The 17556-nt window shown below is 42.3% G+C and overlaps 1 long non-coding RNA gene across 28 annotated transcripts in view; it reads left to right on the top strand.

Annotated features, from left to right (window-relative positions):
- LOC144311431 (uncharacterized) overlaps nt 1-17556 on the top strand; it is a 354863-nt gene that overhangs the window by 240037 nt on the left and 97270 nt on the right. For 5 of the 28 annotated variants that reach the window (XR_013377045.1, XR_013377037.1, XR_013377034.1 and 2 more), the window contains exon 1: nt 10877-15798. This is a non-coding gene — a long non-coding RNA (uncharacterized LOC144311431). The other 23 variants (XR_013377040.1, XR_013377032.1, XR_013377029.1 and 20 more) reach the window with 12 other exon arrangements.

The following is a 17556-nucleotide window of genomic DNA, read 5'->3' as shown; positions in this document are numbered from 1 at the left end:
AAAGCCCAGTCTATGTGAGAGCCGCCCTATAAAAAGTTGCTTCACGAATGAATGAATGGACGTTTGATTCTGAACATTTTCTTACACAGTAGCTTCAAATTGTGGTGAATCTGTTGTGTTCCATCTGGGTGCTGTAGGAAGCCAGGAAAGACCTTCCTATTAGATCTTGGAAACTGAGAGCATGCTTTGTATTGCCTGGATGGGATGAGCTTCAGGCAGTTCCATTTATCCAGAGGCAGAGCCGACCCTCTTGCCTGCAGCTGGAACACTGTTGCCAGTTTCAACAAAGAGCCTATATTGCTTAAGGAAACAGTGTTTCCTCTTACAAGGTACAATCTTGGCTCCTCTGCCATGAGGGGGGCTGTTCTTGGAAATGAACTCCAGAGACTTTCCTATTTAACCAGGATACAAATTGCATTGCTACATAATTCCCCCTGCTGAGGCCCTATGAAAGGAATGAGTTGGGACAGATACAGCAAGATATTAGGACACATTTTCCCCATTCTTCCTGCTGTACTACACAGAAGTGAACTTGATTTCAACAAGATGACCCAATTCTTAGCATGCTTGTCTACCCACTTGCACCCATAATGCTTCCAAATCACTCTCTGATTCAAGATGTGCAGAGAAACAAAATGAAAAAAATAAAAAATAAATAAACTAGCCAGTAAAAAGTAAGATGACATTTAATTAAAACTAAGTTTGCAAGGGTATTTTGTTCAAAAACAAAGCAAAACAAAACAAAAAACCACACATCACTGTGATTAAAATGCAGGGAAGCATAGCACATCACTATCTTTTTGTGGTTTTGAGTGTATTTTATTTGTGCACTGGAAGTAGATATTTGTCATATTGTTAATAATTGCTCTACTAGATTGTACTCAACAGTGTGCATCACTGTAACCTTGTTTACTCACAGGGTTTCATTTTCCTCCTGTACTTTTCTTAAGCTTGTTTCTAAGGGGTGGTTCCTTCACATACGCTTTCAATTTTTAAATAACACAATCCGTTCATTTCACAAGGCATCTTTATTTGCTTAAAGGGGGGAAGAATCAGATTGTGATTGTAGTGTAAATCAGCCAAGCCTTTTCTTCCCTTTACAGGAAAAGCAGTGGGTAATAGAAAAGAGAACTGAAGGAAATAGGAATTCTACTAGGCTTTTGTGAATTCAGTCAGTAGAGCAAGTACAGTAAATCCGTGGAGTGCGGGGTGGGGGTAGGGGAAGAAAAGAAAATGCAAACTGTCTTTTAGAGCTTTTACTTTAAGCCACTCAAGTATCCCCCTTGTCTTCCTCCCACTGTCCTGACCCCACCAGGGCATAGTCAGAATCCAGGGTTCAGGGCACTTCAAGAAGCTGGAAGGAGAGCAAGAGTGAGGCTCTGGGTCAGCATTCCCCGATCATCATGAGAAGTCCATGCAGAAAGGCTACCCAGAGACCCTCGTTCTGACCTCTCTCATAGTGCATCAGAAAAACTCCTAAATTATATCAGTCATCCTGAAATTTGATCAGTAAAGAATTTTCTGCTTCTAAAATACTTAATCTTAAAGAAATAATAATAAAATACTTAATCTTGTTGGGACCTTTTGGGGTAGGAAAATCTGATGAGAAATAAACATTCCCTATATTCCTATGCATTGGGTATGCTCCTGGAAACATTGGACGGATCGTTTGCCAAAAAGTCTTGGCAGTTTTCAAAGATGGCTGGCCAAGTCATGAGAGAACGAGGAGAAGAGGTTTATGTAGCACTGAGTCCAGCATTGTGTGTAAAACACCGGTTTCAATGTAAAGAAATCTGTTGCACAAAACCCTTGGAAAACACATCATCTTCTCTTTTCTTTACTACCCCCACACAAATACCCTGTTCCTCAAAAAAAAGTTTTTTTAGAATATAGAAAAATAGAGAATCAATATGATCCTCAAGAAGCAGATCTCTTTGTTTTAATTTTGTTTTCCTTTTGCTTTTACATTTAAGAGTTAAGACAACATTTCAGCAGAGAAATGTGGAGAAGGGTAAAGAAAAATCAATAAAGTTATTCTGTGACTTTTCCCAGGAGGGAGTTGTGTTAATCGAGAATGGCCTGCTTGGCTATATATCAAGTCCAAGAAGAGAGCAGAAGTTGATTTTGAAACAGATTTCCCAGTTAGACTGAAGGAGATATATATAAATATACATATATGTACATATGTATATAAGTTTTCAAGAATGGTGTGTGTCTGCATATATACTATTATATACATTTTAATATATATGAAAAGTGTATATTATATACACACATATTTAAAAAGGAGATAAGAATAATTGCTTCAGGGACACCTGGTGGCTCAGCTGGTTGGACATCTGCCTTCGGCCTAGGTCATGATCTTGGGGTTCTGGGTTTGAGCCTAGCATCAGGCTCTCTGCTCAGCAGGGAGTCTACTTCTCCCTCTTCCTCTGGTCTCCCCTCACTTGTGCTTTCTCACTCTTGCTCTCTCTCTCTCTCTCTGTCTCTCTCAAATAAATAAATAAAATCTTAAAAAGAATAATTGCTTTAGGTCATTAGTGATATTGGACAAAAATCTCTCTCACAGTAGTTTCTGTATATTGAGCTAGGATCATTTTACACTTTAGAAGTTTCTCTAATAAGTCCTTTGACTCCCAAAGAAGGAACTTGATGTACAAAAAGCCTAATATGACAGATGAAGGGGTGGAAACCAGATTCCCTGACCCAAGGCCAGTGGAAGTGTCTTTGACCATGGGGAAGCTTCTAAAGTGTCTCTCTGGGTTATTAGTGTAGTTAGTCACATTCTCTGGCAACTACAGAAATTTCTAGCAGGTGTGATTTCAGCAGAGCTTTCAAAAGTGAAGTTGGCCAGGGCACTAACAATTCCACTGGATCATAGCACCACATTCTCATGTTCCTTAGAAGCAGTAGTGGTTTCTTCCTGGACAGATTTGACAACATCATTGGGAAGGAGGCAGGATACCTGAGTGTCAGGCCTGACTTCATCTTCGCAACCAACCTTTCTGGATATCAGTTTCCTTTTGTTTGAGATGGGATGAATAGCTCTTGCTCCTTCCAAACAACTAACTTCCTTATTGCCTAAGAATCTTGTTGAAATTTCTTTGTTCCACTCAATGCTGAAAAGATTTTGGAGACCACTTGGGGATCTCCTTCCCATGACCCAATCCACTGTGGTTAATTTCACCATTCTGAGACCCTTCACGTTTTTCTTCTTTCATTTTGAATGTTCAAATTCTAAATTGTTTTTAACATTAACTAAGATGCTCTGTTTATTTTCTTTCTTTTTTAAAAAAAGATTTTATTTATTTACTTATCTATTTATTTGAGAGAGAGAGAGTGAGACAGAGCAGGAGGAGAGACAGAGGGAGATAAATAGAATCTGAAGCAGACTCCCCCTGAGCACAAAGCCCAATTTGGGGTGCAATCTCACCACCCAGAGATAATCTCACCACCCAGAGATCAAAACCTGAGCCAAAATCAAGAGTCAGATGCTTAACCAACTAAGCCACACAAGTGCCTCTCTATTATTTTCTTAATCTAAACTCCATATGTATCATAACTATTCAGAAAATGGAATGGGGGATGCCTGGGTAGCTTAGTGGTTGAGCATCTACCTTGGGCTCAGGTCATGATCCTGGGGTCCGGGATCAAGCCTCATATTGGGCTCCCCACAGTGAGTCTGCTTCTCCCTCTGCCTGTGTCTCTGCCTCTCTCTCTCTCTCTATGTGCCTCTCATGAATAAATAAACAAAATCCTAAAAAAAAAAAAAAAAAAAGAAAAGAAAAATAAAATGAAATGGAATCTAGACAGATAGAGGGACTATGCAGTTTTGGAATTTCCATGAAGGAAATTTCAGAGTTCATCTAGTCTAATCCTCTCATTTTATAGTTGAGGAGCTAATAATCTGAGAGGTAAAATGTATCATCCAAGGTTACTGTGACAGAATTAAGTGGAAAACCCATGCCTCTTTAACTTTCAGTTTTGTATTCTTTCTATTGGTTCATGTGTCTTGAGACCACTATAATTACAAATAATGCCAGAGGGGTGCCTGGGTGGCTCAGTTGGTTGAGCATTTGATTTTTTATTTACACTCTGGTCATGATCTCAGGGCTGTGGAGTCGAGCCTGGTGTCAGGCTCCAAACTCAGCAAGGAGTCTGCTTGAGATTCTCTCTCTCCTTCTCCCTCTGCCCCTCCCCTTCTCTCTCTCTATCTCTCTCAAAATAAATAAATAAATAAATCTGAAGAAGAAGAAGAAGAAGAAGAAGAAGAAGAAGAAGAAGAAGAAGTAGAAGAAGAAGAAAGAAGTAGTAGGTGAAGTTCAGGTGAGCAGACCAGATAAAGATATATCAACCTTTGGTTTCCCCAGGGCCAGATTCTAAGTCTTTGTATGTAACCTGACCAGGATGGCTTTAGCATCCTCATGGAGGATGGTGGCTTCGTGGTTGCCAGAGCCTTCTTTTTGTCCCTTCCTGTCCCATAAGATCCAACCTAGAATCTGGATCTAATAGAATTCCTATTTTTCTGTTCTTATTTTGGACATGGTTGCATTTGCACTGTATCTTATAGCTCTTACATTTTAAATTGACTTTACACATTTTTTATTCAACTTTACTGAGAGTTTACTGTGTGCCAGTCACGTGCAGTGAGCTGGAGATTCAGAGCCGGATCTCACAGTCTTTTAATTACATTCACAGTGTCACATGTCCTGTGTGAGATATGCTCACATCAGAAATGCCGGGGGGTTGCTGAGGAAGGAGACTCTGGGATCATCCAAAGAAGTCCAAAAAGATAGCAGATCCAGTGATAATTGCCTTTACTCTCTGGTCTTCTTCCTTAACCAGGGAAGAGAAGTTAATTTTAGATGATGGTATTTTCCAGAGTTCTCTCTGCGTTGTTTTCCACAAAAGAGAAGTAATATGTAGCATTTTTCCTTCTTCTGTGTCTCCCCCAGACTTAGAGATTCTCATCATGAGTTCTCTGAACAAACTGGGTTTTCTGATACTTCAGTCAATTCTTACTGGGCTGCTGGAAGCTAGCCCTGGGGGCCCAGAGATATATGCGTATGTAGACTAGTTGGGGGGAAGATGTTCCCCCATCATTTCCTCCCCAACTTTAATTTTTCAATCCATTTTCTTTGTTTCCTTTGTTTTTAAAAAGACATTGACAAGATGACCCCTAGATATTTCCTAAAAAACACCCAAAGCTCTGTTAACATTTTACAACAGAACACTAGCCAGATGTTTGTTTTATGTTAAAAGTTCTTCTCCTTCCTCACCTTAGAATTCTTCTCACTTTTCCATCAAATGTAAGACACAGATTTTGAGTAATTAAACTCATGGCAGAAGAGGAAACTCATCCTTTAAAGATTGCTTGCCTGTAGATAATCAGTCAATTGGTCTGTTACATAACACTGTGACCCTAGATTATATTACATTCCCAGAAAAGTACAGACTGCACAACAGTTTGTGAAGCACCTAGTGTGTGGCAGGCACGGTGCTAACCATAGTAGGATCAAAATCAGTGTGTCTGTATGTGGTGCACGTTAAGTATCGTGCGGAGCTAAGAGACCCACAGGCCCACAGACTGAACAATTTTCCAGACTTGGGGTAGGTAGTCAGAATAGCAAAGTGAATCTTGGAAGACTTACAAATGTCAGAAAATGTACTTAAGCTGCCTTCATTTGGGAGTGAACGCTGGTCGCAAACTACAGTTGGTTTGCTCTGTATCTGCCTGTATTGGAGCATGAAGTCCAACATCCCTGCAGGGCAAAGCATCAGATCCCAGAGGGCTGGCCTGGCTCCCTCTGACACAGTTCCCTGTGGTCTTCATGTCTTTGCTATTTGCAGCATGGAGAGACTCTTTGACGAGCGTCGAACGTGCCACACTTAAAATCTCTGAGGTGGCAGTTTCCACGTTTAAAATATTCCTCAGTGTCTCCCCAGAGTGCTCCCTGGTCATCCCCATTCATCTATCTCTGTTTGAATCTTAGCAGGAAATCTGATGCCGCCGAGGCCCGTCTGTCTCCAAAATGTGTCTCAAACTATGTTTCTGTGTTCTTTTCATTCTGTTAATTCTGCACACTCAGTGCTTTTGAAACTCATCCATTTCACAAAAGCTCAAGTAAATTTAATCGTATCTTTTTGAAGTTCTTCTTCACTGTGCTGTCATTAGTTAATAATGGGGGAAACCAAGAGGCACGGGGTAAGATGATTATTAACGATACCTTGGATTTGCACATACTCCCTCTCAATGAACTCTAGGCAGTTCATACACATTAGCTCATTTTTCCCCACAACAGCTGGGCTGGGAGACCTAGATTCTATTCTTGGTGCTATAACAACCTTCTTGGGAAAAGTATTTAGCCACTAATTGCCTCAGTTCCCAACTATGAGAAGGGAATAATGATATAAGGATATTTGCTTCTCCCTCTCCTTATTTTAAACCTTTAGAGCCTAAATGGCTAAATAACAAACCAAAACCAAAATCAACAAATTTGAAGAGACAAGTCTAAAAGAGAAGAAGGAGTGTGTCTTGACTTCGTTTCCATTAGTGAAAAGGTGAGATACAGTCTTTGGAGTTTGACTGGAAACCTTGAAATCTGAACTGTGATCCGATCTCTGCTTACTGAAGGACCATTCCCTGGGATACTTCTCTCCTCTATATTGGAAAGTACTTAGAGATCCAGGGCTGGTGAATACTATTAAAGGGGCCCAATCTTCTAAAGAGCATTAATTTGGTCGGCCAAGATGTCTCTAGGAACCATGGCATCAACAAGACTGGATTTAAGATGAGAACACTCTTGGCTTCCAAAACCTTCCCCTTCCACCACCTCTCTCCTTCCCCTCACAACCTCAAGGCTTTGTAGCAATTTCAAAAATATATACAAATAATTCCAGTCCAAGTCACTGCCCTGTATCTTTGGTCTCATATCATCTCTAGACTCTTGGCCTGGCAATCTCAATCTTCAAAAGTTCCAGGGGCGGAAATATGCCTCTTTGCTTGCCAGCCTAAACGTAATGACTGAATGGCAGAGAACCTAGACCAAAATAGAACTTGGCTCTTGGATGACATGCATCAGCCAAGAATAATGCTTTTTATAACATCAGGCTCAATTCTATTAGCGCACAGGTAATAGGGATCTCACCCTTTAGAAGGGCCTTGACTTTTTCTGTTTTCCTCTCTCAGTTTACCCATTATTATGTACAAGTAAAAGCTTCCCTCTTTTACCTATCTAGATACAAGAGGCCATTGAAATGTACTACTCACCAATTGGTAAAGTCAGGCCCCAAGGCAATGGACCATACCTTCCAGAGGGCTTCACAAACAACAGGAGCCCATTAGATAAACTCCAGTCCTTGTATGGAGTTAATCTGAAAGCCAAGAAAAGTCCTCTGAAGCTCCCCCAATAAGGCCTAAGGAGGCAACAGGATTATTTTATATATTCGTATAAAAATATTAAATATATATGCTGAAGACTTCTCTCACTATTGATTTTCCCTAATATCCTAAAAGGCTAAGGAAAGAAAAAAAATCTAGGCAAAAATTCAAGTGTTTAGCCTGGTATTTCTTAGCCTGACACTTGGAACTCTAGGGATTTGGGGTATAAAATCTGCTAGATGACTTCTTTTGAGACCACTTGAGCTACAGACTGCTGGTACCAAACACTGCTCCCTACTGGTTCAAAGTCTCATTGCTTCAGGAAAATGGTTCTGCTGTTCCTTGCATAAGGCAGCTGCCTCATTCTCCTCTTCCTGGGAATATTTTTGTCAATGAACGAGGGGCTCTTGCTGAGGGAATTTAGATACTTCACATCTAAAGTATGTTTCGAGTTTAGGGGCTGGAGTAGGAGGGCTGTGGTTATCCATCCAGTTCTCTCTTGAGAGGTGCCACCATCAACTCTCAGGGATGCATCCTTAGAAACTTGAGTGGCGTCGAAATTCTGAATGTGCATCAATGCTTGTCAAGGGTAGACAGCGCCATCACGTTCTCCCTGCCATCCCCTATTCAGAGACAGGAACTGCCCAGATGAAGACTGGTCTGCCAAGGATACCACTTAAACATACTTAAATATTCTTCCCTTAGGCCAAATAAGGACTTGTCTGACCTTTTTTTTATTTTCCCCAGAATACATATTATGAAACTCTGGAACCGTGAGGTCATATGGTCAAAAACCATTTCTAGCCTCTCAGCCTCTTTTTCTGAAATGAGGGCATCTGAGCTAGGTTGCTTATCTCAGATCTGGACTTACCCACACACTTTAAAGTGCAAGAGATCTCCCTCCCTGCATGTAGCCCAGAATAGTCCTTCACAGCCACGTCATCCTGGACACTTTATCACTTGATATTACCTCCTAATCCACAGATCAGTGAGATTTTAGACAGAATTTGTCTGGCTTCAAACAGAAACAGCATGACTTCAGAACATTTAGAATGAATTAAACAGACTAATTTGCTATTTTTCCAAAATATAAATAAACATGGCTATAAGTGGGACTTCAGCCAGAGTATAGTCTTAGCAAATAAGGCTGCAATTCACTCTTTGTTAAATGTTACTTTTATGTGGCATTTTATGAAGCATTATTCCGAGGGTTATTTAGACATGAACTCGGCTCTCTCGAAAAGTTACAATCAAAGCCACATCTGCATAAAAGTTTACTAAAAACTTTTGCTGTGCACTAGGTGCTGTGCTAGATACCAGGAACACAAAAGCGACCACATAACAAACCTCTCTCCATTCACTTTGGAGTTTGAGGATAGAGACAGCATCGTCTATGGACAGTGCCAACACCAGAGCATCATTTTCTCTCCTCCAGCTAAGGGGATTACCCTGCCTAGCACAGTGCCTGACATACAGTCAAGTACTCAATGAGTAATTATTGATGGAAATGAGCTAAATGACAATAATGAATAAATGTTAAGGCATAAGTACAGAGTGCTATGGAAAATACATCGAAGGAGAAACTAGACTAGGTGGAGGGGATGAACTGTGGAAAGTGTCATTTACACTGAGACAAGAGTCGAAGAACCTAATGATGCAAAAGAAAGACCAGGCTTATAGAGTTAGACCTGGTTTGAGTCTGAGCTGTGCCACTCAGAGCTCGGCAATTCTAACTTTTCCAACCTTCTCCTCTGCCTCTATAAAACACTGATGAAGACTTTGGAAGACTAAAGGAACTATTATTTATCTGTAAGCATCTGTGACAAAGAAGAACCTAGATGACAGCCACCGGAGGAGGCACAGAGAGCAGAACTGCAACGTTAAAGCAATGAATCCCTAAGAAGTAAGGTTAAGAGCACAAATGCTTTGGGGGATGGATGGCAAAGATGAGCCTCACAAACATGGTGGCGACTGGGGGAGGTGCTATGGAACTTAGCTTCTAAGGCCAGACAAGGAGGGGACAGGGCAGGTGACTTGTGGGATTTGTCTTCCTCTTCCAATCCCTCCCAGAAGGCTTTCATAGTCACCATGCGGGCCCTGCCTGTCACTGTTCACAGGATGATGCATACCTTTCAGATATTCAGATAATCTGAGGATATTGTGATGGGTGGAGGTTCCAGGCCATATATATGCATATACATATATATATGTACATATATATACACATACATAGACATGCATATATGCATGTACACACACATATCAAAATATAGCCTTTTCCCCTATAAGCGCTTGCAGTAATTAGCTTCTGTTGCTTTTATCTTAAATATCCACAAATATAACCCCCTTTCTTCTGTTCTTCCTTCCCCACATGGCCATTAGGCACTTTCCCGCTGCATTCAAATGATTAGATAAGTTCTTGCACGTGTACACACACACACGCACACACACACACACCTGTTGTCTACTGGCTTCACCTTTTTATTAGGTGAGCTTTTGGGAAATGCCCTAAGATGAACTAGATTGTCAGCTATATTAATATGAGAGGCTGGGGAGAAGAAGATGCTAGCCGCCCACTTTTGGTTTGGGTTTTCAGTCCATCACATGAGCTACAACTATATTTTGACATGGCAAAAAAAAAAAAAAAAAAGTCAAACAAGATTGTGTGAAACACCAAGGAAAGGGAATAGTGGTGGCCAAAGATGAAAGAAGCTGCTGGACATAAAAACATTGTAGACAGAAAAATTTGGGGAGGGGAGAATGAGAGATGTTTCAAATGATGATGGGGGAGGGAAAGCAATCGGTTGGGCCTTTGAAATTGTGCCAGGAACCAAGAGCCAGGGGCAGTGGCAGAGGGGAAGGCCAGGTAGGACAATTAAAACGGAAATCTGGCTCCTTACAGCGCAGCATGAAGCGGGGCTACAGAATTTGCTGCAGTGGGAGGTGGGGCCAGTCTGGCACAGTCTGTGGGTTTGAAAGGAGCTGGGCGGGTTGGGGAATGCCAGTCAGCCTTTGTAGTTCTGAGCTCAGAGAGGGGGTGACGAATACTGGGCTTCAGGTCAGAAGCCTGGCTTGGGTGGCTCTTGGAGAAATTTTCCCTCTGCTCCCAAACTCTTAAAATGCGCTCATCACACCACTGGCCTCCAATCACAGCAGAAACACGTGTCCTGGAGGCTGTCTTCCAGCAGAGGTTGTGGCCGTGGTACCTGTTGGCCGATTGATGGGGTCCCTCCCCTCCTCTCCTCTCCTATTCCCTAGATAGCCTAAACGAGACTGAACACAATATCTTTGCATATTTCCCTTCACCCTTCCCACATGCTTCCTATCTCCCAGACTCCTAGGGTTAATCCCCAGGACAACCTTGCTTTGAAAGAAAAAATGTGGTGAGCCTCCTAGAAGATTTGGATCTCAGAAGCCTCTGTCCGTCCTGCTTCAGCCAGACGCCAGACAGCCGGCTCAAGGGGATGGACGTTGACAGGGAAAGAAGCAGTAAGTTTTTGTTGTTGTTTGTTTTCAAGGCTTGGTTGCTCTCCAGAATTAAGGCCCCTAACAGCCTGAGGCTTTCTTTTCTTTATTTTTCCCCTTTCCTTTCATTTCTTTTTCTTTTCTTTCTTTCTCAGCAGAAATAAGTGATATCCCCTTCCCGTGTTGGGGGGGTCGGGGGAGGCTGACTCAGAAAAGCAATTGGATTAGGAGAGGTCTCTTCATTGGTGTTCATATCTTGGGTTAAAAATATCTGAAGTTGATTTGTGCATGCCTATTCTCAACACTGTAATATTTTAAAATGTATCTGCATTTGTTAAAGTAATTTGTACTGATTATTCTTCTCCAGAATAAATACTATATATCTGGCTGATTGATTGTAATTATGATGAATTTGTCCCGGCACTTGCATGGATGTCTTCTTTGAGGATTTTTGTGCATATTTGCTGCTCATCAAAGGGAAGGATAGAAGGACTTTGGAAGGAGGGTGTGGTCGGCTGATTCAGCTTCCTTCCCGGCCCATCCCTGACTCTTTCCCTGTGCTCCTCCCTCTCCCCATCTCCTACCCTGGCTCCTCAGATCCATCCTGAGCCAGCTGTCAAGGAAATGGCATTTACCTTTCGTTTCTCGTACTGCTTGTGTTAGACTCGGGCATGTAGGAGACCACTCCCCACGATCAAACTCATTCCATGTGTGATCTCAGCATATTTTCGGACAAGACAGAGACCAGACTATTGCATCTACTCCTTAAGCTTCTCTCATCCTGGGATTATTAGCCAAGATAGTGATAACCACAATAATACTGTATTTAGAAACTCTCTAGCACATTTCGTTTCTGAGAATCTTCCAGATGTTAACTAATTAATCTTCACAACACTCCGTACAAGAGAGGTAAATATTATTAACCATGATGGAATATACATATGTATATGCTAAGGACAGCAAAATAGTTCACTTATTTATCATGGTTCACTTGATCTAGTAACTGGTATTTTTAAAACACCCATCATAGATACAATAATTAGAGATGTGCTTTTGTTAACAAAACCACTACCCACTTCTAGCGTACCCTTGGGTACTAAATAATTACCCACTTTGTGTGGTTATCTAGCTCACTAATTACCCACAGAAATTGGGGTCAGGTGTTAACTGCTTGAAATAAGTATCCTCCAAAGACATCGCTGAGTTGTGTAGAGAAAATGATGTGTTCATAGCAAAACTTTCATAACTCATATATTTGTATATCTTTGTAAGCGGAGTGAATACAGACAGGGGCAAATTAGCTTAGCATGTGAAAATCGTGCTGAACTGTTGTTGCAAAGATAGAGAGGTTTAGGAGAGTCTCGGGGAAATTTCATCCTCTGTTTACCTTGCCTTTCTGAAGATGAGTGAAAGGACATGATTCCCATAATCTGGCCTTCATATGCAAGCACACTAAGACAATTGGTGATTCTGGTTAGGAATGATTCATTTTGGCGTTACAGGGAGGCACCCAGTGAGTCAAAGATTTTTTTTTTTGACAGCTCCACCCTTTATGATTATTCTAGCATGTTTCTTTTTTCTCATCAGTCTAGTGCAAACACACTATTAGCCAAATCTGAAAAAGATTCTAACCCAGTCACCAAGCCTGCCAACCGTCTCTTTCTCCTTCCCAATAACGACCAAAAAAAAAAAAAAAAAAAAAATTAAAGGGAATCCAACACTATGATTGTACGTCTTTCTCTTTTTGCCTCGATTTCTTCTCCCCCTTCCCCTCCCTTCCCCTCCTCTCCTCTCTTCTCCTTTCCCTTCTTCCTCCCTCTGTGTCTCCTCATTTGTGCTTTTCCTTCTCCTTTCCTTGGGCATCCAGCTGTGCTTCTGCAGGTCTCACAGTGAGAGACAAAGCTCAGTGTCTGAGCTGAGCACAAAAAAGCTACTTTTAAAAAACATCGACTTGGAGCAAACCTGCATCCTCAGATACCTCCCTCCCTTCCTTGCTATTTACAGAACCCGGCATTACACTTAACACAGCACTGCCTGTTGTCTGCGTGATTCCAGCCAGGAAAATCGGGTGAAGATGGCAATACACCCACTGTGTGTGTAGATAGGTAGAGACCCCGATTTTCAGGAGCTACCTGTTTTCCGGGATCGAGCTTTGAAAACGCACGCCAACAGACATGATGGGAGATGCTCCCCTGCTCAACCCAGGATGTCTTTCATTTTTATCTTGTGCCACTTTTTTTTGTCATCTGAATTATTGCTTATCATTATCAAGGGGCTTTAGGCTGATCAATGGAGTGTGTGTGTATCTGATGGACGTTTGAGGAGAAACCCTTCAGAAAGAAGGAAAATGTCTGCAGTTGGAAGCAAAGGGTTAGGATGAGCTACAGTGACTGATGAGTTCATTTCAAAATCCACGGGAACGTAAGTGGTAAATTAGTACATATGGCAAACATAGTCAACGAGCAAAACCTGCCATTGAAAGGAAAGCGATTTTTCGCATTGTAGTCATCTCACGCCTGAATAGAGTGCGTATTTTAAATATAGATTTGAATCACTGCTCTTTTATCCCCCTAAATGCCGATTTCAAAGAAGTCTTTGGGCGCTGCTGACTTTCTGGCCATAAAGAAAACCCACCGAAGATTCACAAAATGCACCAGCACCTGTAGTCCTACAACACGCCTAGGTGTTTTAAATGCCGGAGGGATGCAGAACAATTAGGCAGAGAACTGCACTGTGGTCTCTCTTCTTCACTCCTTCCTCCTCCTTTTTTTTTTTTTTTTTCTCTTTCTTTCCCCCCTTCTAGAAAACGTGACACCTGATCTCTAGGTCTAGCAGGCTGAGGATTTTTCTGTATTTGTATAATACAATGTCTGGCCTTCCCCCTGACCTGCTGGTGTATTTTTGGCCTCATTAGTAGTCAGGGAGATGCCTTAGTGCATCCGGGGCTGCGAGTCAGGGATGAGACACTACAACGGAGAGAGAGGGAGCGAGCGCGCGAGGATATTAGAAGGGAGGCTTGTCTCCAAGATATGGAAGGAAGTGAGAAATGACAGGACCGCAAGCTTTGTATGGAGGAGCCTGGCGGGGCGGGGGAGCGGCGGGGAGAGCCAAGTGGATTCTCAGAAAAGCAGGGAAGCCGTAGAGGAGCTAAAGGTGATTAGAGGGGGATATTGATTCCTTACTCTGCCAGAGATTTAAGCAGGCATGCGAGGAATCTGCACCATGGTTGGCAAAAGGAGACCCGTTGCCTCCTGTAACCAGACACTCGGGCTTTCCAGGAGCCCAGGGAGAGAGCCGAGAAGAAAGGGGGCAGTGTGGTCTAGGAAAATTCAACTTGTCGCTGATTTGTGCCTGATGCTTGCTGCCCGTCAGCAGCCTCCCTTACAATCTTTTTTTTTTTTTCTCTCTCTCTCCCTTTTTTTTTTCTTGCCTTCTCCTTCTTCACCGAAGCCTAGGGGAGCCAGCAAAGATTAAATGTGCTTTCTCAAAGGCAGCCACTTCATGCTGCTATGTCGAAAGGGCCATTATTATTATTATTTTTAATAGGAAAAGGAAAAGGGAGAGAGAGGGAGGTTGAGACAGGGAGAGAAGCAAGGTAGGTTGATGACGGACTAGCTTTTCTGGGAGGAAAAGGAAAGTGAGAGAGAAAGGAGAAACCCTGAACTGAACCGGACGATCGAGCCCGAGGAGAGCCTTACAGAGGTGAGAAAAAAAAAAAAAAAAAGTTGTCTTGAAGATGGGGAGGGGGTTGGGGATGTTGAATAGATCCTGTGCGGAGGTAAAGGAGGCATAATTTAGCTGTCTTGCTGGTGTGATTCTATTTTGGAAAGGGGGGGGGGAAGCGGGGGGGGGGAAGAGCCTGAAGCTTTAACGGGTTTTAGTTGCCTGTGGAAATATATACCAAATATTTAGCATTTTTACTAAGTGCTGGAGGCCCCTCCAGTGCCTTCCTCGCGGGGGCTGCTTTGTCATTCTCTTTGACTTGCCAGCCATCTACCTTGCTGAGGCTGGAATAAAAGAAGAAAAAAAAAAAGGAAGGAAGGAAGGATAGAAAAAGAAAGAGGAAAGAAAGAAAAAGAAGAAAAAAAGAAGAAGGAAAGAGGAGAGAGGAAAAGGGGAAAGAAAAATTTTAAAGGAGTCATCTACCCACCCACTTCCCCTCCCTTCTCTTCCCATTTTGGAGGCGGCACAGGAGCCCCTGGCGCAGAACAGCTCGGCTCCCAGGCAGACTGGGGTTGGGGGGGGGGGCAGCGACTCTCTCTCTCAGGTACAGAACCGGTAGCTTCTGCGAAGATGGAGGGGAATTAGGCTTCTGGTTCCTCTGAAATATTGGCAAAAGGCTCCCCAAGGTTCGGCGGCGGGAGTGGGGCGGGGGAGACGGCTCTCCCCAGCCTGCACCCACCCCTTCCCACCTCGCCTCCCAAATGACAGCCTGGTGCTGGCTCTGCGTGATTTGGCCTTGGCTTCAGCCAAGCAGCTGATGCAGAGGAGGCCCCGTTTGCAGGACTGACTGGCAAAGTGCACGCTGAAGAAAGAAGGAAGAAATTTTTTAAAGCAGCTCTGGGGAGGTTTCTCGTTCCTAAAAAAAAAAAGAAAGAAAGAAAGAAAGAAAGAAAGAAAGAAAGAAAGAAAGAAAGAAAGAAAAGAAAAGAAAAAAAAAGAATTAAAAAAAAATTTTAACTGAATATTTTCCAAATTCGATCAGCCCCAGCCCCTCCCTGCGCCTCCCCCAAATTGCCTTTTTTTTTTTTCCCTCCCTCGTCAAAGCATAAACTACAGAGTTACAGTCTCTAGATTTGGTGTAACGCTTCCTGCCCCCGCCTCCCCTCCCCGCCCCGTTGTCGGTCCTCTATTGAAACACCTCGCCCAGGCTAGCGCACTGCGAGCTCACATTCCCCCCCTTGCTCGGAATGGTGTTACGGGAGCCTGCAGCCCTGCTCCGCTTCCAATGGGTGAGTCTAAAACGCTATTCGCATTTATACTTTCATGGCCTCCAGCCCCTACTTCTTGGTCTTCTCCTTCTGAAAGCCTGATTTCTCTGATTTTGCATGCGGCATGCCTTGCCCAGGGGGAAAGAGATGCCTCCTATTTTCCATACGGTCAGCTGTGCTAGTTGTAAGTTAAAGCTTTGAAAGGGCATTTAATCCTTATGTTAGTTAGACCATGGTTTATATAAAAAGAAACAAACAAACAAACAACCGTGGGCATTTCTGGGTCTATGCATATTGTTTTTCATTTTAGTAAAACTGTGTTGCCCAAAGCTTCAAAGAGTTTTCTCTGATAGACTCACGATTGTGTGTTCAGGTATGTATATATGTCCACGGATCCTGCGTGTGTGTGTGTGTGTGTGTCTGAATATATGATATATACATGGAACCTAAATGTTGTGACCTAAGGAAGCTTCCAGAGTGAGGGGATACCCTGCCACCTGTTTGTTACCTTTTAGTCATGAACCTGGAACAGAAATTGCCTGTCATTCTTGTTTTGCTTTGCTTTGTCTCAAGAAAGAACAATTTGTTGCGCTCCTCTCAATCCCTGAGACCCTAACTTGTGATGTTTACCGTTTAAATCCACGGGTTAGGCTCTTGGGAGCTGCGAGTCGTGCCTTTGCATCCTGGAAATTTGGTGGGACTTTTTCCTTTAAAGCAAAAACAAAAGAAAAGAAAGTTTGTCTGAAGTGATTGAGTGCACCTCTGAGGTTTTCATTGTTAGGAAGGGGTCAGGTGACCAGAAAGTGGCAGCTCCTGGATTTCTGTTAAAGTAGGTATATATTCTGTTATAAGAGCGTGTTGGCTGGTGTGTGTGTGTGTGTGTGTGTGTGTGTGTGTGTATAATTGGAGCCTGAGGCTTGTGGAACTCCTCTACCATGGTCTATTTCTTGAGAGCAACACGCAGTACTATCCGAGCGTAACAAGAACAGCTCAGTACCTGGTGCTTGACCTCAGAACATATCAGCTGAAGTCCCAGCATGCCCCGTGCCTCCAACTTTTAAACTCAAGAGTTAATCTTAAAATTGTGCCCAATTAAAATGGGCATGTGGACATGTTACACATTCGGGACTCACATGTATGTATCATATATGGCTAGATGGTGAACACGCAGACACAGATGGGGCAGACCAAGAGTTTGGGCTAAAATATTAACAGGCTAAAAATACTACCCTTGCTGTTCTACACGGAGGATGAAATTTACAGTATTCATAAAGACCACATTTGTATTACTTTGCAAGATTTTAAAAAAAATAAGAGGAGTGATAGAGCCTCCTGGCTGGGCATCTATTTTAAAACATTATGCACCGTGAGTTTAAAAGTAATAGGGATTGGAAATATATTTTCTAGATATGTAAATGGAGAGAAATATCCACAGCACACACACATGCAATTGTTGTATCTTTGGGGAGTAATCATTGCCCATTATTCTTCATTTAAAGATCGGAAAAAATTTATCAGGATTTAAATTCAATCCAACAAAGTTATTGATAACACCAAAATGTGCATTTAAAATGATCTTCTCTTAGGATAATTGTTTACGTAGTTTGCAGTTTTCTGAAAATGTAACTTTTCGTGGCAGAATGATTTTAGTGATTCAGATCTATCTCCTAGTTGAAGAAGAGAAACAGTAACTTACCTTTCCTTTGTTGTGAGAGATTCCAATATACAATTTTATTTAAACAGTTTCAGTATTCTTGGGCCAACATTTATCTTCTATTT

This window comes from Canis aureus, chromosome 3 (genome assembly GCF_053574225.1).
Source record: "Canis aureus isolate CA01 chromosome 3, VMU_Caureus_v.1.0, whole genome shotgun sequence".
NCBI classification, from domain to species: domain Eukaryota; kingdom Metazoa; phylum Chordata; class Mammalia; order Carnivora; family Canidae; genus Canis; species Canis aureus.
The sequence above is the reverse complement of the archived record's forward strand: the minus strand, read 5'-3'. Positions and strand labels throughout refer to the sequence as shown.